Source organism: Podarcis filfolensis (genome assembly GCF_964270895.1).
Source record: "Podarcis filfolensis genome assembly, chromosome: 13".
Classification (NCBI taxonomy): domain Eukaryota; kingdom Metazoa; phylum Chordata; class Lepidosauria; order Squamata; family Lacertidae; genus Podarcis; species Podarcis filfolensis.
The window spans coordinates 49,210,143-49,235,046 of NC_139615.1; the positions used below are offsets into that span (position 1 = coordinate 49,210,143).

Sequence of the window (24,904 nt, forward strand, 5' to 3'; positions counted from 1 at the left end):
AGTATGATTGGTTGGCAGGAACCACCCAATCATGCTCCAGATAGAAGTGAATCCACAACCTGATTGGCTTACAGTAGAATTCCGGAATTAGCCAATCATGTGCAGCCCATTGTGTAAATAATGTATATAAAGCAGATACTTTGAGGGGACTTTGATTCATTCCTCCTCACCACTATGAGCTGAATAAAGAGCATGAAATCACTTTGCGACTCTGAGTATATTTCACTGGCGACGAAGGTGGGATCCTGCTGAGCTGACTGCCACACACAGCACCGCAGCACCGCCACCTGCTGCACCGCTGCCTCGCACCGTGTATCCAGGCTTCAGCTCCGGGACAAGGAACTCAGAATGGCAACCTACAGCAGCTTCTCACCATTCAACCCAGCATCTGGAGACTGGGAAGCGTACGCCTCCCGTTTCACCTTCCTCCTAGAAGCCAAAGGGGTCACCGATGAAGAAGACGCCAAGAAGAGGGCAATATTCTTCAGCGTCTGCGGAGAGGAGACGTTTGAAATCGCCCGGGCTCTCCTTGCGCCTGAAGACGTTGCTACTGTTCCATACAAAACAATAATGGAACAGCTGAAGGGGCACTTTTCGCCACAGCCCTCAGTGGTGGCTCGTCGAAATGCCTTCTACGCAAAGCGGCAAGCCCCTGGGGAAACCATAACTGGGTTTGTGACCTCTCTCCGCCAAGCTGCCCGTGCGACTCTGAGTATATTTCAGAGGGGCTTTGAGAGCTGCAAGAAATCTTTTGGCATTACTGTGTCCTAACAGGGAACCCATCGGAGCAGTAGGTTAGCAAAAATTGCTATGGATCCTGTGTAGGAGCTCTGTGTGATCACTACACTTGTGTAGCAGAGTTCCCCAATACAAGGGCAGCTGGTTTTGCATTGGAACTTCTCTGTAGGCAACTGGACGCAACATTCGGTTCTTGCAGCAAAAGGTTGTGCTGTCTGGTGCTGGACTAAAAGCGTCGCCCTGCTCCACTTGCAACATAACTGCTGTGCATGGACAGGGCTACAGTCTGCATCACTTCTGGTTCCTTTGAATGCCTTCCTCCCTCTCTGTGGATTCAGCTGCTATCCGCATTGTGGAAGCCCATAGGTTTCTGTCAGGCAGTTTGGGAGTTTTCTAAAAAATGTCGTTTTCTTTCCATTTGTGAACCATTGTGCTTATTGTACCCAGGGGCACCCTCTTAATTATGGATAAGCCACTATCTTGTTTTTGGTTGGTCTTGTGTCCTTTCCCAGTGGAGGACTTCCTGGCCACTAGAAAATAATGGTGGTGGGGTTGTCTTTATTTTGGGGGCTGCTCCCTGCTTCTCCTACTTCTCCTTTTTCCTTCCCGCTTGTTGTTGTTTAGTCGTTTAGTCGTGTCTGACTCTTCGTGACCCCCTGGAGCAGAGCACGCCAGGCACTCCTGTCTTCCACTGCCTCCCGCAGTTTGGTCAAAGTCATGCTGGTAGCTTCGAGAACACTGTCCAACCATCTCATCCTCTGTCGTCCCCTTCTCCTTGTGCCCTCCATCTTTCCCAACAGCAGGGTCTTTTCCAGGGAGTCTTCTCATGCGGTGGCCAAAGTATTGGAGCCTCAGCTTCAGGATCTGTCCTTCCAGTGAGCACTCAGGGCTGATTTCCTTCAGAATGGATAGGTTTGATCTTCTTGCAGTCCATGGGACTCTCAAGAGTCTCCTCCAGCACCATAATTCAAAAGCATCAATTCTTCGGCGATCAGCCTTCTTTATGGTCCAGCTCTCACTTCCATACATCACTACTGGGAAAACCACAGCTTTAACTATACGGACCTTTGTTGGCAAAGTGATGTCTCTGCTTTTTAAGATGCTGTCTAGGTTTGCCATCGCCTTTCTGCCAAGGAGCAGGCGTCTTTTAATTTCCTTCCCGCTACCTCCATATATTTTACTCAGTGTTTTCTACAAACTGTTTTTAATCATTTGTGCCACTGAGTGTTCTCTCTCTTTGCCTGCCTTCCTCAAGCAACTCCCCAAATCCCACAACAGTTGAGTTCATGTTGCTCATTCGAGGCCGCTGTGTTTGTCTCTTTCCTCTGAACATATTCCGTCCTCTTCTGTGCCCAGATTTCCAATAGCTATTTGCCTAATGAGGAGATTGGCTGGAAGCTCTCTTCCTTTTGGGACTGCTGTAAAAGCATGCCTGGTTGTGTAGAGTCCCTGAGACAGGAATTACTCTGATACAGTCCCCAAGTTTCTCCAGCCAGATACAGTTAAGCCCAGCGAACAAAAGCCCATCTATACAAGCCTCTCGGCGTCAGCACTGGCAGGTTTAAGACAATTAGACCAAATTCTGGGTTAAATCAAATGTTGTTACTAATCCCTCTTCCCAAGTAGGTAATATAATATAATAAAATAATAATAATAATAATAATAATAATAATAATAATAATAATAATTTATTTATACCCCGCCCAGCTGGCTGAGTTTCCGCAGCCACTCTGGGCGGCTTCCAATCGAGTGTTAAAAACAATACAGCATTAAATATTAAAAACTTCCCTAAACAGGGCTGCCTTCAGATGTCTTTTAAAGATAAGATAGCTACTTATTTCCTTCACATCTGAAGAGTGTTCCACAGGGTGGGCGACACTACCAAGAAGGCCCTCATAAAAACTAAGGTGTAAAATATGTAGAGGGGGTGGTGCTGTTGACCAATGAGGATATGGGAGAGAAGGGTAGGGGAGATTTACTCAAGACAATGCCATTATTCCCAGAGGCTGCATTCTCAAACCTCTCTCGATAAATATTGAATAAAAAGCAGATGGTAAGAGCATGCCATGGGAGTCGGTTTCTCTACCGCCTGAAAGATTGTCCCCAGTAAATCTCCACACCCCCTTCTCTCCCACTTCTTCATTCATCAATAGCACCACCCCCTCTATGGTTGCCACTTAGGGCCCTCTGTCTCTGAGCTCTTTGCTCTCCTACTTTTAAGGCTTGCCGGGTTCTGGGAGATGGTGGGTCTGGAATGCTCTCTAGTGATGACGTGTCAGCCAGGTGTTGTTCTGGCTCTCCTGTGATTTCCCAGCTTTCCCCCTCATCTGCCTCTGAGCAGATGACCTCCCTTAAACCCCTGTTGAAATTCTGAACTGTCGTCTTCTTCTCTGGAAGGGGAGGTGGTCTCCACCGTTCCTCCTTTGCCCAGTCCCTGACACTCCTCCTCCTCTCTGTTTTCTTTTTTGCAGAGTTTAAGCTTTCATTCGTTAAAAAAAAAAACCCCACCACAATATTAGCATACTCTACTGAGTCAGCAAACCTTATGCAAAGATTCCGACCTCTCCTCTGTTGAAGCGGGAAATAGTCTGTCAAGTTATGAATCCCTTTGCTACCCAGTGTTAGTGTACTTTTGGCAGTTTGAGGGAGACAATATGTGAAATTAGAAATTAAAAGCAGGCAAGGTAAACCTGCCTGGAGGAGAGAGGTCTGTGAAGCATGAAAGTTGGTGCTCCAGCCAGCATTGTTTTCTCATTTTCTCCTATGTTGTGCATCCCGTTCAAAATCTGATCATTCCGATTCTCCTCCACGCTCCTGCTTTGCAAAACGCAAACCAATTTCCTTACTTTATCCACACATGTGGCTTTGCCCTTTCCAATTTCAGTTTTCTCAAATGTCTTTAAAAAACCAAAACCAGGCATAAAGCATTTTGAAGGGAAGTGATTTTTCCCTTACAGATGCTGCTCTTGAATTATTGTATGATGTGTTAGGAATGGGGATGGATGGAACCACCCAGTTTTGCTTCGCAGAATTTTGGTAGAAGGAGTGGAATGAAATCTGTATGTACTGCCTACTCCTTCAAAGGCACCAGTCCAGGACATTGGAGTGGTGATGAGGACATGGAGTGTGGAGAGCAAGTGAGGAGAGGTCAACTGGGGTGACAGTTGATGGGTCTGGAGAGCAGGACAAGGAGTGAAGAAGAGCAGCTGAGGAGAGAGCCAAGTAGAAGAGGAGAGACGGAGAGACCGGCCTTCAGCCATTGAGGAGCAGTGAACTTCAGCAAGTGTACATCAACATGTTGAAGGCAACATGGCCATGGGCACCTGCAAGGCTGGTTTTCCTGATGTTGTGGCAGAGTACATGCTTACGTAACTAGCATCAGAGAACAGGTCTGCATAACCTGGTAAAAGTTGGTCTACTCAGTTCAGTTAGACTTGGCCCTCCAGAAATTTGCAAACCTTTTGCAAAAGTTTAAAAGGCGCAAGGAAATAGGATAATAATATATTAAGGATGGAATAACAAATAAAGTGAATAACACAACAATAACAAAAATAATAGGTAAAGAAGATTGCACACGGGTGGAGGCTGTACTGGGCCATGGAGGGGGAGAGGTGAAGGGATTAATTGAAATTGTTAAAGATTGGTACAGTATAGGATTTAAGATTTTTATAAATTTATAAATTTTTTATAAAGATTCTATAAGGAAAGCAGAAAGCAGCAAGAAATATCAAGTAAGGGTATCGGAGAGGAGATCAGTGTAAATAATAATAATAATAATAATAATAATAATAATTTATTTATATCCCGCCCTCCCCCGCCGAAGCCAGCCTCAGAGCAGCTAACAACAGTAAAATGATACAACATTCTAAAATCATTTCATTCTAAAATCAGTTCAAATCAGATTAATGGCAACCATTGGGCTAGAGTTCTGTGAGGATTGCCAAAGGAGGGGGTCAGGCTGTGCCTTGGCCAAAGGCCTGGTGGAACAGCTCTGTCTTGCAGGCCCTGCGGAAAGATGTCAAGTCCCGCAGGGCCCTAGCCTCTTGTGACAGAGCATTCCACCAGATCGGGGCCACAGCCGAAAAAGCCCTGGCACTGATTGAGGCCAGCCTAACCTCTCTGTGGCCTGGGAACTCCAAGATGTTTTTGTTTGAAGACCGTAAGGTCCTCCGTGGGACATACCAGGAGAGGCGGCCCCATAGGTACGAGGGTCCTAAGCCGTATAGGGCTTTGAAGGTTAAAACCAGCACCTTAAACCTGATCCTGTACTCCATCGGGAGCCAGTGAAAACATGAGACTTATGGTTTTGTTACGTATTATTTTATTTTGGAGTTGTTTGTTGTAAAAAATGTATATTATGTGAATAAAATAATAAAGGTTTTGCAAACTTAAAAAAATAATTAAAAAAAACCATTTTGTTACAACCAAACGGCCTATAAATTTTTGTAAACTAAAATAAAAACTCTCCATTTGCTATACAGAATACAAAAAAAGAAAAAGAAATTTGCAAACCAGGTGTACCATTTCCTTTTCTCTCTCAATGTCACACACAGAGAGAGCTGCATGTCCCTGCTATTCAGATGACGCTAAAGGTGTGTTCAGGCAAATCCTTTTCTGGGGAGATGAACCAGCACTTGTCCAGTCCCTTCTGATGCTGTGGAGTTGTGTTTTGAGGTGACGCTCCCACACTTCTCCCTGGTATTGCTGGATCCTCTAGTCCTAACAGCATTTCTGTCCCACGTCACTGTCCTGTTCAGTCTTTACCGCAGTCACTGCAAGAACCTGAGCACCAGTCTACCTTTTACTCCTCTTTGAACGCTACTCCCTTCCTTCTTTCCCCAGCTGCCTTAGCTGCCCTTTACTGTTGCTGGAAACCATGGGAGATGACCTTGGAATAGCTGTTGGTAGAGCATGAGACTCTTAATCTCAGGGTCAGAGGGTCGAACCCACACCTTGGGCAAAACATTCCTGCATTGCAGGGGGTGAGTTTAGAAGACTCTGGTGGTCCCTTCCGTCTCAACGATTCTATAATTCCATGAGTCAATGCTCTTGTGTTCATGTTCTGCTCCGTGGTTTCCCACAGGCCACAGTGAGGACAGGATGCTAGACTAGATGGGCCATTGGCCTGGTCCAGGAGACGACATACTTATGACTCTCCCAGTGTTCCAGTTCCCTTGGCAACAGTCACCAAGGCTGGCTGAGAATTCTCACCCTCCCTTGTTATGATTCAGCTTATCTTCTGTTTTTCCCAGGCAACTGACCTTATGAAATGACAACAGCAAGGGCAGACAACGATGTAACACAACCACATGAGGACAGAGAGGGTGGAGACCCTTGGCTGCTCCACTGCCCTTGGAAGTTCAGGCGGTGATGGCTTGGAAGAGGGCCTTCTCAGTGGCAGCCCCTAAGTTTGAGAACTCCCTCCTCACAGAGGTGTGCATGGCATCTTCATTATACTGTTTTCTGTGAATGCAGAAGACACACCTCTTTGCCCTGGCTTTTGACTCCATGAGGTATATATTTTTAGGACTCACCGTAATTTGTGAGCGTAAGTTGATTTAAATATTTTTAACATTGTGCTTTAAGTGCTGTGATCTACCTTAGGACCTTAGGGTAATGAATTAAATCCTTGGCATCATCTGGCACAGCTGTATCCATATATGGCAGGTAGGGGGTACAAACACAAGACCTGTCCCAGTGCCTCCATGTGCGTTGCCCCATGGTCTCAGGGCAGCCCTCCATAGAGCACAGGGCAGCACTCTATCCTGGAGATTACCAGCACATGGAAGACAGAGGACAGACAATGCTGGTCCAGAAACAGCCGCTGCAACCAGCCCAAACTGATAAAAGGCACTCCAAGTGATAAATATGGATTCATGAATCTGCCCAGACTATGAGCCTTCTTTGCCTCAGTCTTCTCTGATAAAGAAAACAATGCCCGACCTGAAGAATTTGGAGCAAATGATTCAGCAGAGGAAACACAGTCCAGAATAACTAAGGAGATAGTAGAAGAATACTTGGCTAGTCTAGATGTATTCAAGTCTCCAGGGCCAGATGAACTGCATCCGAGAGTATTAAAAGAACTGGCAGATGTGATCTCAGAACCACTGGCAGTCATCTTTGAGAATTCCTGGAGAACAGGCGAAGTCCCGGCAGACTGGAGGAGGGCAAATGTTGTCCCTATTTTCAAAAAGGGGAAAAGAGAGGACCCAAATAATTACCGCCCAGTCAGTCTGACATCAATACCAGGGAAGATTCTGGAACAGATCATTAAGCAAACAGTCTGTGAGCACCTAGAAAGGAATACTGTGATCACCAATAGTCAGCATGGATTTCTGAAAAATAAGTCATGTCAGACTAACCTGATCTCATTTTTTGACAGAATTACAAGCCTGGTAGATGAAGGGAACGCAGTGGATGTAGCCTACCTTGCTCTCAGCAAGGCATTTGACAAGGTGCCCCATGATATTCTTGTAAAGAAGCTGGTAAAATGCGGTCTTGACTATGCTACCACTCAGTGGATTTGTAACTGGCTGACTGACCGAACCCAAAGGGTGCTCATCAATGGTTCCTCTTCATCCTGGAGAAGAGTGACTAGTGGGGTGCCACAGGGTTCTGTCTTGGGCCCGGTCTTATGCAACATCTTTATCAACGACTTGGATGATGGACTCAAGTGCATCCTGATCAAATTTGCAGATGACACCAAACTGGGAGGGGTGGCTAACACCCCAGAGGACAGGATCACACTTCAAAACAACCTTGACAGATTAGAGAACTGGGCCAAAACAAACAAGATGAATTTTAACAGGGAGAAATGTAAAGTATTGCACTTGGGCAAAAAAAAATGAGAGGCACAAATACAAGATGGGTGACACCTGGCTTGAGAGCAGTACATGTGAAAAGGATCTAGGAGTCTTGGTTGACCACAAACTTGACATGAGCCAACAGTGTGACGCGGCAGCTAAAAAAGCCAATGCAATTCTGGGCTGCATCAATAGGAGTATAGCATCTAGATCACGGGAAGTAATAGTGCCACTGTATTCTGCTCTGGTCAGACCTCACCTGGAGTACTGTGTCCAGTTCTGGGCACCACAGTTCAAGAAGGACACTGACAAACTGGAACGTGTCCAGAGGAGGGCAACCAAAATGGTCAAAGGCCTGGAAACGATGCCTTATGAGGAACGGCTAAAGGAGCTGGGCATGTTTAGCCTGGAGAAGAGGAGGTTAAGGGGTGATATGATAGCCATGTTCAAATATATAAAAGGATGTCACATAGAGGAGGGAGAAAGGTTGTTTTCTGCTGCTCCAGAGAAGCGGACACGGAGCAATGGATCCAAACTACAAGAAAGAAGATTCCACCTAAACATTAGGAAGAACTTCCTGACAGTAAGAGCTGTTCGACAGTGGAATTTGCTGCCAAGGAGTGTGGTGGAGTCTCCTTCTTTGGAGGTCTTTAAGCAGAGGCTTGACAACCATATGTCAGGAGTGCTCTGATGGTGTTTCCTGCTTGGCAGGGGGTTGGACTCGATGGCCCTTGTGGTCTCTTCCAACTCTATGATTCTATGATTCTATGAACCTGCTTCCAGGAGGAAGCAGGTAATGGAGGAATGATCTGGACTCAGGCTTGTTTGTGATGGTTAACAAGGAAAGGAACTAAGCGCAGCATATTTTGACTGTGGTGTCTTTGGGATATGTGGAGGGGCTCACGCCACTGGCATCCCAACAGATCTTGCTTCTCCATTACGTTTCCAGAGAAGCCACCAAGTCTCAGCTTTGGATTCAGCAAAGAGCAGACATGCCTGTCTTTGTCTCCAGCTTTAGCCCCACCCACCCACCCACCCCCCGGCTATATATAGGTCATCTACCTTGGATGCATCTAGGCAGCTGAGGGGTGTGAGGAAAATTCCTGTCCATTATTCCTGGAGAACACCATCATTTAGTAGTAGCTATTGTAACCTGGCTCATTCTGGTATGAGCACTTAACTGGTTTGCCAAAGCCATTACCTTAACAAATGAACTGATTTGGCAGGTTTCCCTTTCTAGATTCTGCCCAACATATACGAGATCACAGGTTTGGAAGGGGGCACACAGGTATCATCTAGACTGATCTCCTCGCCAAAAAAACCCCCCTCATAACATTACTTAATCAGAGAGCAATTCCCATGGAATTTGGCGTGGTTTCCTTCCAAGTCATTGTTGCATGAACCCAGTATAGATGTTGTGACAGCAAGGGCCCCTTCTGAACCACAGCAAGACACTTAAGTGCCAAGTATTAATACAACTGCAATGTTTAAGTGTCTACTATTTGTTTGTTTTTTGCAAAGGAGGAGAATGAAGAGACACTCAGAATAGATGGAAGCTACACAACTTTTCTCCAAGCAGTGAAGAAACTGTGACAATAGGGACTCCTGAACCAAGGTAAGACACGTTTCAGTTTAGTTAGCTGTTATCTTAGGACAACTTCAGTGCTTAATGTCTCTCGCTTTTTGTTGCAAGAGAACGCCAGAAAAACTTGGCCACACCTCCCTGACCCCCTTGGCCACTAAGCAGCCCCACCAGGTCCAGTGTCCGTGAGCCACCACTGAATCCACTGTGAAGCACCCACATCCGGAAATTATTGGCATCAAGCCCTGCTTTGTAATTTCTAGTGAAGCAACAGGGATGTGATTGTCACTGGGGGGCCTGGGAGCCTGTGTGAGATGTTAGAAAAATGTCTTCACCCACTGTATTTCTCCATGCATTTTCACTATGCAGCAAGTAGTGAGGGATGTTTCACAGGCTGTGACTAATGTGCTGAATCAAAGAGGTGCCTGGACAGGTAAAGAGGCAAAGTTCAATCTTATGAGTGACACTAATTGCGCAACACACATTTCAGCAATGAGTTTCAGATCAGATCAGTAACTGTAAAAACTGCAGAGGCAAAAAGAGACATGAATCATAGAGACATTGTGTCTCCACTGGGAGCCCAGTCAGTGCAGCCAGGATACATATATATAGAATACATAAATGCATACATTCATGGATAATTTTATTTGTATGCTGCCTTTCCATACTTCAAACCATTCTCAAGGTGGCTGACAACATGAAAAAATTACACAGATACAAACATAACAAAAGTAGCTGTAAATAATAAATAAAACATAAACAGTACAAAACCAAATTGAACAATTTCCACATAAATTATAAGTTCTAAGAATAAAAATACAAAAAATAATAATATCAGTAACAGCAACAATGCCCCCTCAACAGAAACCCCTAAACAATACCCCACCCCAAGTGGCCGTTCAGCAGCCTCAGCTTTTATAGCTGGAGTCAGTCCAGGTCCCGTCCCCCCAAACCAGGTGGGAAAAGGCCTGCAAGGCAGCAACAGCGTAGCTAGCCGCTCAGGTGCCTGGGGTGGGTTGTGCCCTGCACCTGGGGGTGGGTTGAGCCAGGGTAGGGTGCACTGCACAAAGTCTGCCCGCCGCCTCTCCCTCAGCTGTAGGGTGGCTGAGGGAGAGGCAGTGGGCAGACGCAAGCCCCACGCTGCCATTTCAGGCAGCGCTGAGCCTGCAGGTGCCCAAGCCACCACGTCACTCCCAGGAGAGACACGTGGCTTGGGCACACTGCAGACCCCATGCTAAGTGCCGGCCCCTGTGGTGTGGCGCCCAGTGCCAGCCGCGTTTCGTTGCGTTTGTTGACTGAACTAAAAAGTTTTGTGAGCCCCCCCCCATTCTTTTATCAACTCATATTTTTGACATTTTGTCACCCCCTCAGTGATGACACCCAGGGTGGCCCGCACCCACCACACACCCCTTCCTACGCCATTACAAGCCAGGGAGTAGGTCTTCCAGGACTCACAGGCAAGATGATGTCTGGCCACCTCCACAGCTTCCGCTTTTGTAGGTGGAGTCAGTCAGGGCCGGGGAGCAGGTCTTCCAGGACTCACAGGCAAGGCTAGCGGAGACAGGAGAAAGTCAGGTCACCAAAGACAGCCCAGATTAAGATCCTAACAAAATGCACTAAGCCTCAGCCTGTTCTGCTGCCCATCTCCACTAGCTGATGTGTGCTGGTCCCAGGGGGAGGTTACCGTGGGGCGAGGTCCAGGACCTGAGTCGAGGGTCAGCAGACGGTCCTCCACGGGCAAAGCGGGGTCCAGGGTGAGGAGCAGGGCAAGGACAGGAACTCTCGAGGAACAGGACAGGGTGCTGGCCGAAACAGCTCTTCAACGACGTTGCTCCTGCAACCTGGGACCGGGCTGACTCGCCTTTATCTTCTCTGAGGCCAGGGGCGGTCCCGGCCCCCAGAAGACCCGCCTCTCCTGGCCTTAAGGCGAGCACTCCTCCTGGGAGAAACCAGTTCCCTCCGCCTCTCTGCCCTGAGCCTCTGCAGCTCCGGAGAGGCTGGAGGGTTAATGGACCCAGGGAGAGACTCACCTTCCCCTGACAGGGCTGGGAGAGGCGCACCTGTAGGCACTGTGTCTTCAATCACCTCTGGAGCCAGAGAGGATTCACCTGGTGCCTGCTCCTGAGGATCCGGCACAGGTGCAGGTGCTTCAGATCCAAGGCCCTGCCCCAGTTCAGCCGGCCCTGGAGGCGGGGACTCCCGTGCAGGCTGGGGTTCCTCCGGTTCAGCCTCTGAATCGGATTCCCAGACCATCACATGATGTCTGCAAGACAATCAACAGCACCGTCTTGAAGACCCTGATTAGGTTTGCCAGGTCTCCTGAGTGTCTATGTCAGGCTTCCTCAACCTCGGCCCTCCAGATGTTTTTGGCTTACAACTCCCATGATCCCTAGCTAGCAGGACCAGTGGTCATGGATGATGGGAATTGTAGTCTCAAAACATCTGGAGGGCCGAGGTTGAGGAAGCCTGGTCTGTGTCATGGGCCAGGAATTGGCTTTACCTGCTGAGCAGCAGCCTGAAGGAGCAGAAGGCAGAGTGAGTCCACCTGCTGCTGATCAGCCTTCTTGCTCCTTATGAGAACCAGCTGGCTTCAGCTTTCTTAAGCAGGGTTTCCAGCCTCAGTCAGTTGCTGGAAACAACATTTGTCATTCCCGGCTAGACCTGGCTGCTTCTTGCTTCTCTTGACCTTGGACTCCCGGCTTTCTCGACTCTCAGACCGTCTGACTGCGTAAACTGAGATACTCCTGACTTTAGGACTGGACTGAACCTTGCATATGGACTCTGCCTCCAGGCATGTTGCCCCCTGAGACTTGACTTGACCTTCTGCCCCTGAGCTCTGCTATGGCTGGGCAGCGTGGGTCTCCTACAGCAGTCTACTCCTGAGTCATGGGTGGCATTGCTTGAGATAACAAGGGCAGCGCCTGTTGAAGCAGGAAATTGATCCTAGTTGATTTTTTTAAAACAGAGGTAATGTAAGATGCCCTCTCTCCCAATTCTTACAGGTTTTCAAAATGTCTTTTATAATGCTTACATCAATGTCCACTTGCTATTCTCACTCCCACAGAAAAAGAGGTGTTTGCAGTGGGGAGAAAATGCAGTATGCTAATCATGCTGAGCTGTGCCTCTCTATGCAATACCCGCTCCATCTCACCTCCAGCTCCCTGATATTTAGACTTGATTTACACTGTGATGTCAAACACCCGATATTCTATGTAACTTCGGCTCCTCCATATGCTGCCTCTCTCTCCTTACATGTCCAGACCCATACTGTGCAGACTGAATGGGGCAGCGAGTTCCCTCTTGCTCTGTAAAGCATAAAGTATACTGTTAGCCCTGAGTAAAATAGGGGAGAAAAACCTGGTCCTCTCCAAATGTTGTAGGGCTTCAGGGATGATGGGAGATGTAGTCCAAGCACACCTAGGGAGGGCCACAGGCTCCGCCCCCATCTCTGATACAAAATACCGTATTTTTTGCTCTATAAGACTCACATTTTCCCTCCTGAAAAGTAAGGGGAAATGTGTGTGCGTCTTATGGAACGAATGCAGGCTGTGCAGCTATCCCAGATGCTAGAACAGCAAGAAGGATTGCTGTTTTCACTGCGCAGCAATCCCTCTTGCTGTTGTGGCTTCTGAGATTCAGAAATTTTTTTTTCTTGTTTTCCTCCAAAAACTAGGTGCGTCTTGTGGTCTGGTGCGTCTTATAGAGCGAAAAATACGGTAATTGATATTATATACCACTGGAAACCAGCTCTTTTTGCATTAAATATTCCTCGATGTATATCTGCTTCATCATACTCGTTTCTCCATCTTTTAGATTTGACTCTTAAGCTACGAATCTTACTATGAACTGGCTTCGAACAGCTCTAAGGAGAGCAATAATTTTGCTTGAAAATGCAGACTTGCTATGAAGGATGCTTCGCTAGTGGCAATTCAAGGAAGCAAAATAAAAAGGTAAAGGTAAAGGGACCCCTGACCGTTAGGTCCAGTTGCAAATGACTCTGGGGTTGCAGCGCTCATCTCGCTCGATAGGATGAGGGAGCCAGCGTTTGTCTGCAGACAGCTTCCGGGTCATGTGGCCAGCAGGACTAAGCCGCTTCTGGCGAACCAGAGCAGCACATGGAAACTCGGTTTACCTTCCCACCGGAGAGGTACCTATTTATCTACTTGCACTTTGACGTGCTTTCAAACTGCTAGGTTGGCAGGAGCAGGGACCGAGCAATGGGAGCTCACCCCGTCACGGGGATTCGAACCACTGACCTTCTGATCGGCAAACCCTAGGCTCTGTGGTTTAGACCACAGCGCCACCCTGATAGGAAGCAAAATAGTCACACACAAAGCCCCACCCCCCAAAAAAAACCCAAACCCTTGTCTGAGAATGTGGCAGACTAGAGAAGTTGAAAAAAGGGTCAACCTTTAGCAAAAATCTATTTTATGTCTTCTGTCATGCTTCAAAGGTACGCTGGCTATTCCTGTCTGCTGTTCTCAGCAGTTCTGGAAGATTCCTGCACTTAAAACCAATTCCTTTGTCAGAAATGGGTGGTTGTTGTTTGAAAGGCATGTTTTCTCCAGTTATGAAACACCCATAACGTTCTAAGTTCTTCTGATTTGCACTCAGAGAATCACTCAGTCCAGCAGAGCAGACACTTTGGCTCCATCTCAAAGGGTTCATGCAAGGAATTAGCAGCCACTCATCTCCCAAGTTGAGCTTCAGAGGGAGAACTCTCTCCCTGTGTGATTATTAGCAATGATGGGCCACATTCACGTAGAATCTCCAAGCAGGGGTTCAGCAAGAGCTGAAATCTGCCCCCCTCTTTTTTTCAGAGCAGGTGCAATTATGTCATTGATGTGACAAGACACCTTTCAGATTTTATTACAATAGCTTCTCAAAGAATGTGAAAAAGAATCAAACAGAGGCTGGATATTTCTTTCCTTTGGTGAGGTTCCTACTTCACGGCAGCAGTTTAAGTGGTAGCAATGCTTTGCGAGAATTGTCTGCATTTCTGATTAAAGGCCAAAGGGTATGCTCCAGTTGACTGAAGACCTTTGGTTAAAACCTGGTATGTTTTACACACTGAATCTACACAGTCTGAAGTAAGCACCTACAATGGTTAGAATTGGTTGTAGGGTTGTTTTTTATAAGAAAGATTCAGCATTTGCATGTTCCGACCCAGAAACCTCCCCCCTAAATAAATTCACACTTGACTCAAATTTTAGTTTTGGTTTTTGGTAGAATTTAGGCCACAACTTTGATTACAGAAAGCGATTGGTTGCATAGGCTCTGGTTTGACTAGCTTCCTGCCATGCAGGTAGCGCTGACCCAGGACACCAGCATAGGTCAGCCAAGGGTGAAAACACCTGGATAAGCAGAAAGCCGGGAACGGGCTATCTCCGCCACCCAGATGTCCCCCTGGACTCAGGCACGGGCACAACCCCCTCTCAGGGGTTGACCAAACCATCAAGTCCCTGGATTCCTTTAACGGAATACCCTTCACATAGGGATGGCGAGAGCGTTCTCCCATCCCTATCTCCTGAACCAGAGCCTATCCGCAACCTTACAAGTTGTGACGCTTTGCTACGCGGCAGGCGAAACCCAAATGGCACCAGCCAATCTGCCAAGTGGGGGGAATTCCTGCCGTGCCCCTGTCCCAACGACAGACGACACACAACGGCATAGCAAGGTCAAGCGCAACAAGCCCTAAAAGTAGGGAGAGGTGGGCGGGTGTTCTGAATGCAAGCGCCGAAAGAAGAAGCTCTGGGACACATGCATGGGCATAAATAGGTCCCTCGAACCATTGGGACTGCGTCCCATTGGCCAGATTGCACCCAGCTACAAGGGACCTACCAATCGGGTGTTGTAATGGATTGCTTTGAAGTCATTTCATTCTGTACCAGGTAAAGTAATTTTTAGCCACCCCAATTCCCACCCCCACATGTCCCAAATTTTGCCTGATGAAAGGTGGCAACCCTATCTGTATCTGATATTCTGCAACAAGTATTCTGAGTGAGTAAATGTTATTTTTACCTTTTACAATGTAGTTTGTGATTATCATTTTAAGGGAGAAATGCCAGGAGAATCCTGTCTGCCTTAAAGCATCTTGGGTTACTTAAACTAAAAAGCTAAAACTAGCCTACCTAAGCTTCCCTTTCAAACTGCAAAGAGATACACTCTGCTGAACTCACAAATGTGAGGAAGGAAAGACAATATCTAATAAATCTATCCTCTCCTAGCACCTACCATAGCTGTCAACCGTCCCTTATTTGGCGAGAAACTCCCTTATCCCAGCGCTGTGTCCCGCTGCTGTCCCTTATTGATGATGTCCCTTAAATTTCCCGGGTTTCATGCTCGCCCGGCTCGGGAGGGAAGCAGCGGCTTGGGGTCCTCCGCCACGAGAGAGAGTGCACACGAGCTGCTGCGTCTCCGTCTCTCCCTTTTCCCCTTCAGGGGTGCATCGTGAGGAGATGGGTGGCAGCGGGCGGGCAGGCAGCCCCTCTCTTGCGAGACTTCCGCCATGCTGTCAGGGGAAGCTGGAGGCGGTGGCAGCTGAGGAGGCGGCCTGAGGAAGGAGGAAGAGGAGGGGATGGGGAGGGACGCAGAAGGGCGGCGCTTCAGCGGCCGCGGCGGCGCTGCAACCCTTACATGCCGGCTCACGGGCAGCGTGGGCAAGAGTCTCTCTCCCTCTCGGGTGGGGAAGAGCCAATGGAACTCCTTGCGCCAGGACGATGGCAGCCCCGACGTGCTGCTTAGCATACCCTCCAACCAATGCAGCATCTTAATGTAGTGATTTCCCCCTCTGCATCCCTTTCATAACTCTATTTTTATAAATCATTTGTCCATCCATAGTTCAAATTTTTACTCCAAGTTTTCTGTCAATCCTACCACTGTATGTAACTCTTTACTATAGCTTTTCAAATAAATTATAAACTTTCCCCATACTTTATTAAAGAGGTCCTCTTCCTGGTTTCTAATTCTGCCTGTAAGCTTTGCCATCTCGACGTCGTTCATCAGTTTTGTCTGCCCCTCTTCTTTGGTCGGAGTTGTAGACCTTTAGGATCATGTAGCCCAACCCCCTGCAAAACACAGTCAGTCGCAGTCAAAGCAGCATGGCTCCATCAGTGGTGAACTGATGTATAAGCTAAGCAAAATCCCTTATTTTGGCTGCTGATCCCTTATTTTCAAGGCTGCTGGTCCCTTATTTTCAAATCTGTAAGTTGACAGCTATGGCACCTATTATTATTTATTTATTTATTTATTTATTTTCTATACTGCCCTATACCCGAAGGTCTCAGGGCAGTTCACATAAAATTTCAAACACATAAAATCTAAACAAAAACAACAACCCAATTAAAAAAAACCCCAAAAGAGTCAGCATTTTTTAAAGGGTATAGGATGTAGATCAAGTCAGGCAAAGGCCTGATTAAAAAGGAACTATGGCCAAACTATCACAGGAAAGCCTTTTTTAATATACATTTGTTTTGTATTGGGGTCGCCTGTACTTCATCCAGTAGGCCATAGCAATATGTAGTAGTAATACTGGGCTCATGTGTTTTAGGTAAAGGTAAAGGGACCCCTGACCATTAGGTCCAGTCGTGGCCGACTCTGACGTTGTGGCGCTCATCTCGCTTTATTGGCCAAGGGAGCTAGTGTACAGCTTCCAGGTCATGTGGCCAACATGACTAAGCCACTTCTGGTGAACCAGAGCAGCGCATGGAAACACCGTTTACGTTCCCGCCGGAGCAGTACCTATTTATCTACTTGCACTTTCGAACTGCTAGGTTGGCAGGAGCTGGGACCGAGCAACGGGAGCTCACCCCATCGCTGGGATTCGAACCGCCGACCTTCTGATCGGCAAGCCCTAAGCTCTGTGGTTTAACCCACAGTACCACCCACATCCCTGTGTTTTACCTGTAAATAAATGGACTAGAAAAGCAGGGATGTTTTAATGAAAATGTTCTGGGACAGGGCCTGGTGTGGTGCAGCCTAGGAAGCCCCTGTGTTCAAGTGTTGCCACCACCATTAGGTCACTAGATGATCTTAGTCAAGTTCTTAGCCTCAGCCTGTCCCCATCTGCAATACATGGATACTATACAGGGTTATTGTAAGAATCACAACAAATTATAGCACACTTTAAACACTATATGAATGCTAGATATTATTAACCGTGTACTTTGTAGTAGGTTACACATTTTAATGAATTGGTCACCATGTGCAAACTCTGGAATTAATCTCTGCAAGACAAAGGCGTAGGGGTTTTACCGAAACTATTTCGATCATTTTGGGAAAAGATGAGGGAATCAGCAGTGTTGTGCAGTAGGCATAGCTGTTCCTTGTGGTTGAGTCTTGCTTCGATAAACCCAAGATGGTTACCATTTTTATGCCACCCATCTGTGTCTCTACATTCATCAGTCTGGCAAAACTTAACCACCCCATTAGAATTATTAATAGAGAAAAGAGCCATCAAGTTGCCGTCCAGTCAGCATTGAAAGGATGGAAATATGAGCCACTCTTTTGATTGAGCTGACTGCCATTAGGACTGGGTTTTCAATGACTCTGTATTCTTGGAACACACACAGGAAGAAAACAAAACTTCCTGGCTCAGCATAGTTTTCACTCTTGAGTCACTGGCTCCCCCCCCCCCAGCCACCGCCACTACCCCTCCTGGTCACCATGGCAACACAATAGGATTCTATGTGCAACCCTACGTGAATTTCACAGCATTTTTGTAGACAGTCCTTTCACATTCCTTCTGATACCGGTTCATTCTGAAGGTTAAGAGGAAGTTAAATTTCCTGAAGTCAACGACATGGGAAGTTGGTGTAACGCTCACTGCCATTGGGGTTGACAGTGGTTTTGCTGACAGCAAGGTTTTCTGGTTCTTGTGGAGAGACAGCTTTGTCTTGGCGTTCCACTGAAGGATGCCTTGGTGATCTCAACTGTCCATTGTTTTTCCTGGGCTCTCCTTTTCTCTGCCGCCTTGTTCCGTTCCGTTTTCTTCTCTTTCGGTGACCCTGTTGCTTCCCTCCCTCCCTCTGCCCGATACACACATCCTTACATGTTGGGGATCTCAAGGTGATCTCCTGGGCTTCAGAAATTACCACTGCACCGCTGCCTCCCAGGTATATTGCCACTTCTAAATTAATAAGCTCTAACCACACATAGCGTTCCCAGTGGATATATTGGCCTGGACAGGCAAGATAAATGCCTAGAGAAATGCTGAACTGCAGAGAAAAGCTGGTCTGGTTTTTATTTATTTTTTTGCTATGCATATTGAATACCTCACTTGGAAATCAATTATTTCCATTTCTTTCCTTGCCTGAGTTCCACTCGTACCTATTCCACTTGCTTGTTTGACTCGTAAAGATTTTGCAGGAGGGTTGGGGGGGGCAGGATTTGTAAGGGGAGAACAGGACTTTCCCCCTGTTCACTTACACTTTTCTGAAAATGCCCCCAACCTGATCATATTAACCCACTTTTCCTTCCAATAACTGGAAGGAAGCCAGTTACTGGCAAACTGCTGTTGTTTAGTCGTTTAGTCATGTCTGCCTCTTCGTGACCCCCTGGACCAGAGCACGCCAGGCACTCCTATCTTCCACTGCCTCCCGCAGTTTGGTCAAACTCATGCTGGTAGCTTTGAGAACACTGTCCAACCATCTCGTCCTCTGTCGTCTCCTTCTCACTGTGCCCTTCATCTTTCCCAACATCAGGGTCTTTTCCAGGGAGTCTTCTCTTCTCATGAGGTGGCCAAAGTATTGGAGCCTCAGCTTCAGGATCTGTCCTTCCAGTGAGCACTCACATTGGCAAAGAGATTTTGCCATATGTGTGGCTCCAGTCAGGTAGCTTCAGCGACATGTACCATATTTTTCGCTCTATAGGACACACTTTTTCCCCTCCAAAAATGAAGGGGAAATGTGTGTATGTCCTATGGAGCGAATGCAGGCTTTTGCTGAAGCACCGACCCCTCTCACTCTCCAGGCTTCAGGCAGCTATCCGCAAGCCTTCGGAGCGCTCCAAAGGCTTGCGGATGGCAGCCTGAAGCCTGAAGCCCAGGGACCGCAGCGCTGTGCTCCCCGGGCTTCAGGCACCTATCTGCAAGCTCCGGGAGTGGTGGCAAGGTTGCGTGCAATCTTGCCGCCGCTCCTGGACCTGTTTTGGGGGCTGGGGTCGGGGGAAGCTCGGGCTTCCCCTGCCTCAGCCCCGCGGCTAAAAACGAAGCCAAGACAGCAAGCAGGATCCATCCCGCTCAGTGTCTTGGCTTCTGCCAAAGCCGCACACAGCCTCTCCTGGCTGGAGAGGTTGCGTGCGGCTAAAGAGGAAGCCAAGACAGCCAGCGGGATGGATTCCGCTCACTGTATTGGCTTCTTTGCTCTTTGGGGCTGGGGGGAGAAATACATTTTTTTTTCTTTAGTTCCCCCCCTAAAAACTAGGTGCGCCCTATGGAGCGAAAAATATGGTATCTTCCTGTAATGCATGTTTTTCGCCATGCCTGGCTGCCCTGTTAGTTCCCTTTGCCAATATGGCAGGGGCAGAGGGACATCAACAAACATACATTGCTAGTTATCACTCCATGAAACTTACATTGGCATCCTACGGTCTCTGGAGATAATGGAGAAGTGAACCTTTGGAGGTGAAGTCGAACTGTGGGAAGGTTGCAGTGCGCTCCCAGCACTAGTTTTTGAAACTTCATTTCAAACTTCATGTTCGCCACAATCCATACTGACCCTGTAAGTTTCTTGACAAAAACATTGTTGGATGTGTTCTTCCCTCGAACCAGTTTCGGTCCAACTAGAAAGCTGGATGCCGAGCAAGCGGTAATGCGAACATTTGAGGCAGCCGCCGTGCATGCGCAGATAAGTGTGCATGTTCAGACGACAGCTTCAAATGCAGCAGGGGGAAATGGCCTTGTGTTTTAAGCAGTGGCGGAGGAGCAGCGAGCGTCGGCAGCCAGCGGTGACGTGGTCATGGGCAGCATGGCAGGGGTGCTTGTTCTGTCCCCCTCCTTCCCTGGGTCAGCTGGCCAGGCACCCTCGCCAGCACTCAGGCTGTCCCTGTAGAAGTTTGGGGATTAGCCCCCTAGGAGGCCCTATGTCCCCACCACAGGAGGGCCCTGCCTCCGCTGGCTTGCCTGCCCATGGGCTGCTTCTGGGCTGCTCTGTGCCAGCAGGAGAAGGAGGGATGTGGAAGAGTGAGGAAGGGAGGGAGCTGGGAAGGCAGACAGGAGGAGGGAGAGAAAATATTGAGGGTGATGTACCCCAGAAGAACATTATTGGGGAGGGCCCACGGGACCCCTGTGCCCTAGAGTGGATTCCTATGCCAGGATAATACAATGTCCTCCTTCCTTCGCAGGACCATGGTTTGGGAAAGGCTCCGGCCAAGCAGCAGCCCAGCGGCGCCATGGGGAAACCCCAAATGTGCAGGTATGCTGGGACCTTCTGTGTGAAGTGTTTCACGGTCACCTTGCCAGCTGGAGGAAGAAGGCCTGATTTAGATATTCCTATAGTTTTACGGGAAGTGTTTCTCTGCGGTCCACCTGGGTAGGACATGGGGGGTGATTCTCTCCCATGCCAATACCATATCCCAAGGCTGGGCCGGGGCAGTTTTAGGATGGCACAACCGGTGTGCTCACACTGGGTACCATGCTGCAGAGAGTGCCAAAACAATGCTGAAAAAGAAGAGGGAGGGTGCCAAATTTTATGGTCGTACAGGCAGGGTCGTAGCTAGGCGTCTCCCCCTGACCCTGGCTGCAGGACACGCCCCCACACCAGGCACCCAAGCAGCTGGCTACGTCACTGGTTTTAAGCTGCTAATGTGAACATGCCCCATGTTTCCTGCATTGCAAACTCATGACTGAAGCAAATGTCAACATGCTTTAGATCTCGTCTTACTATTGTGAGCTTATTTTTGTGCCACCTATCATAGTTACTGATTTCTTTTTCAAAGACTAGCAAAGGCCACATTTTTCTGCTACATACAAATAGGTAGATGCTGGAAAAATGGTTTTCTTAGATGTTCTTCCTTCATCCCTGTTTGTTTATGTATGTGGCAGTGTTTGTGTCACTAATGTAGCGTTCATCTATCTGTCAAGTGTGCACCGAATCCCATTCTTGCAGGTATCAGCTCCCTAGTTTAATGGCATGAGATCATGGATTAATTTAGAGAACTTAGATCCTGTATTTCTTTGGTAAACTCGGGAGATAAAGCTAGACTGAATGAAAAGTTAGTTGTGGAACATTCTGAGGTGAAAATCCAGCAGTTTAGGTGGGAGAACCAATGGGAGTAGGCCCCACCTTGCGATATTTTTGAGGAGGAAATCTAGTAACATGTAGGAGCAGAGAATAAGGTCTCATCCACACTTGCCATGAGCTTTCTAGGTACAGGTCTTTGCTTTCCCAGGCCATCACTTTTTCTTTCTTTCTGTTTTGCCCCCTTGCTTTTGCCAGGAAAACCCAGAATTGGAACAAGAGTTTTCATGGAGAACGGGAGGGGGGTCACTTGGACACGGACCAGAAAAGCACAGAGGAAAACTAGTGTGGATGAGCCCTAAGAAACCTGAAGGGATTTTGATGGTTATGCTAATCTTGGTTTTAAATCTTGGGCTGGCGAAGGAGAAATGAAATTCTGTGCTTTGATTTCACTCATTCTCACTAATCAGGTGGATTGGGCCCTATGCAAGTGCCCTCATTCCAGCACCCAGTGCTATGGACCTATATTCTTTGCTGCTTAGCCACATTAAACGTGGGAGGGAAAAGCTTTAGCAGTATCTTTCCATGGCCATCTGAATGTGAAATGACTTTTCCCAACAGTAAGGGGTGGGGTTGGGGATGCTATCTCGATAGAGTAAATCGGTTATCCCCACACTTTATACCTGTTCGTAGAAGACTTTAAGTACTGGAAAAGCCACATTTCAGTCAGCCAAGCATTACGCTAATTTTCCTGCATCTAATGGAGGTGCTCAATTAAGCTCCCTAAGACAGTCTTTGCTTTTGCTGTCACACTGTAATTGAATGAGCCAACGTGTGCTTGAAAATGAACAATCCGTTTTCTTGTGAATCTGCCAGGTTTCGACATTTAATGCATCAGGTGTTCAACATCCCTACCTCCCCGGTAAATGCACTTTCCACCAGTTCATCAATAAGGCTCTGGTTCATGGTACAAAATGACTGTGAAGTTCTTATTCTTCTGCTCAGTAACAAACTGTTGCCTAAGGAAGCCCTGCCAGAGAGCTGAAAATATTTTTTTCCTGAGTGATTGCACTCCTTCATCCTTAGCACTATAATAATGGAATATTACCAAGCTGCCTACATGCTTCTGTAATCACAGGTGTTTTGAAACCTGGAGCTCAGTGAAGTAACGATGATGTACTCATTTGCTTATTGGTGTAGCACTATTGTCATGACAACAGACGCACCCTGGGAGACTGCTTCAAATGGCCGATTAAACCAGGTGGGGGTAGCCAATAGGTCTCAGACCCTCGATGAGTTAGGGGCTTTCCCTGCATGCAGACACAGGCTCCAGCAGATTGAGCAGATGAGACCAATAGTGGGTCCAGTGCTAGAGAAGGCAGTTTCTCCACATGCTGTAGAGTAGGCATGTCCAACAGGTAGATCGTGATCTACCGGTAGATCACTGGACGTCTGCAGTAGATCACTTGTAGATCATTGGCTCCCCCCAAAGAAGCTGAACAACTGTGGCTTCCCTAAAAAAGCTCAACATTTTACCTCCTCCCTGAAAAAACTCAACAACTTTGACCTGAACCCCCCAAAAGAGGGTAGATCGCTGCCAGTTTTTAACTCTGTGAGTAGATCGCGGTCTCTTGGGAGTTGGACACCCCTGCTGTAGAGCATGGGTAGGCAAACTAAGGCCCGGGGCCTGGATCCGGCCCAATTGCCTTCTAAATCTGGCCTGCGGACAGTCCGGGAATCAGAGTGTTTTTACAGGAGTAGAATGTGTCCTTTTATTTAAAATGCATCTCTGGGTTATTTGTGGGGCATAGGAATTCGTTCATTCCCCCCCCCAAAAAATATATATATATATATTGGCATCCGCCTGTCTCAAAAGACAATGGAAAAGTGTGCCTTTGAGGCTGACGTCAAAGTGTTGGAGAGTTACAGCGCCTGCTGTGGCTGTAGAGACTGATACAGGACAGACATGTTTTGTTGCACCTGGGGCAGAGGAGGGCGTCTGGCTGTGCTGCTGCAGAAGCACCAGCGTGTTTCTTCTCTCTGCCCTCCTCCCAGCTGTTATTTCTCCTCTGGTCACTGGCTGTGGATGCTCAGCCTATCTGTTGCCAGGCACTGCAGTTGTCTGCGAGCGATTCAGACATGATGGAGTTGATGTTCCCAGTCGTCATGTCATGTTTGGAGACATCTTTGTAACTCGGAGTTACAAAGTGCCTGAAGCCAGCTCCTCTTGGGGATCCTGCCATCTTCCATTCTGTATACATGACCAAGCCATGTTCTTTAAAAGCTTTTGAATGGAAGGTTGTTGTTGTTGTTCTTTAAAAAAAAGAGAGCCAAAAAGCCAATTTTTGCTTATTTTTTTTTAATCTCTTGCAAATCAAAGTTCCTTAAGAGCAGAGAATTTCAAAAATGGGAGCAATAGATAGAAGTCAGGGTGGCTGCACAAGGACATGCACAGGAAATGGGGGGGGGCAAATGTCCAAGGGTGAAGATTAGTTTACAAGAGCTGTTAAAATTACAAAAAAGGGGGGGTTAGGGTGGAAGAAAAAGGAAATATGAGGTCTGCTGTGTGAGAAGATAGAGAAGTCTTAGTGGGTGACAGAAGAATACTGTGTCTCATGCTTCTCCCACAAGGGAGATTATCCTCAAAGTGACAAAATGGCCTAAAGGATAAAGAGAGGAAGTCACAGCTCCAGTACAGTGGTACCTCGGGTTACATACGCTTCAGGTTACAGACTCCGCTAACCCAAAAATAATACCTCGGGTTAAGAACTTTGCTTCAGGATGAGAACAGAAATTGTGCTCTGGCGGCGTGGCAGCAGCAGGAGGCCTCATTAGCTAAAGTAGTGCTTCAGGTTAAGAACAGTTTCAGGTTAAGGACAGAACGAATTAATTACTTAACCCGAGGTACCACTGTATAGGAGAAGAGGTTTATCTCCTATCACCTCCTTAGGTGGTAGTCTTGGCCTACAGCCACTATTTTAGCAATGCCTGCCTCAGTTACTTTCAAATCTCTGGCGGCCGGTTGAGAGGGTTGTGGCTCGGACCTCGGGATGGAAGAGGAATCGGGTTTAAAACAGATTTAAATACGGCATATGGTGGCTCCAGTATGATCAAGCTTTCCTCACATCATATCACTCTTTGCACTGTGTGCACTTTCATCTGAGCCACTTGTATGTTGTTGCACATTGTTGTTGTTTAGAAAGCCACACCAATTATACACAAAATTATCCACACACCCACAAATCATATGCATGTATAATACATCTATGTCAAACCCAATGCTGTACTATGTTTCTGCAGCATAATTTAGTTAACATGCAAGTATTTTTATACAGTTATATGCACTGTTGTTGTATGTATCTGTTTAGGGAACATGGAGTAAATAACATGTACATAATATGTCCTAGAATCATAGAGTTGGAAGAGACCATAAGGGCCATCGAGTCCAACCCCCTGCCAAGCAGGAAACATGTCTGTGATAATGCATATAATATGTAGGAATTGTCTATTTTTAGCAGAGCTGGTGGGAGGAAATAACTTTTGTGGAGATCAAGAAGCAAGACGGGAATTAGGAATACCGTATTTTTCGCTCTATAAGATGCACT

The 24,904-nt window shown here is 47.3% G+C and overlaps 2 long non-coding RNA genes across 4 annotated transcripts in view; both read left to right on the top strand.

The window, feature by feature from the left end:
* The first annotated feature begins 5,954 nt into the window (after nt 1-5,954).
* On the top strand, nt 5,955-12,983 carry LOC310748157. The gene is made up of 3 exons (XR_014541134.1): nt 5,955-6,286; nt 9,063-9,156; nt 12,937-12,983. It is a non-coding gene; the product is annotated as an uncharacterized lncRNA (long non-coding RNA).
* Nucleotides 12,984-13,028: 45 nt separating this feature from the next.
* The window catches only part of LOC310748208, a 60,580-nt gene continuing 48,704 nt past the window's right edge, over nt 13,029-24,904 (top strand). For 2 of the 3 annotated variants that reach the window (XR_014541200.1, XR_014541201.1), the window contains exons 1-2: nt 13,029-13,073; nt 20,464-20,534. This is a non-coding gene — a long non-coding RNA (uncharacterized lncRNA). Of the gene's footprint in view, nt 13,074-20,078; nt 20,535-24,904 lie in introns of those variants that run through there. The other variant, XR_014541202.1, reaches the window with a different exon arrangement.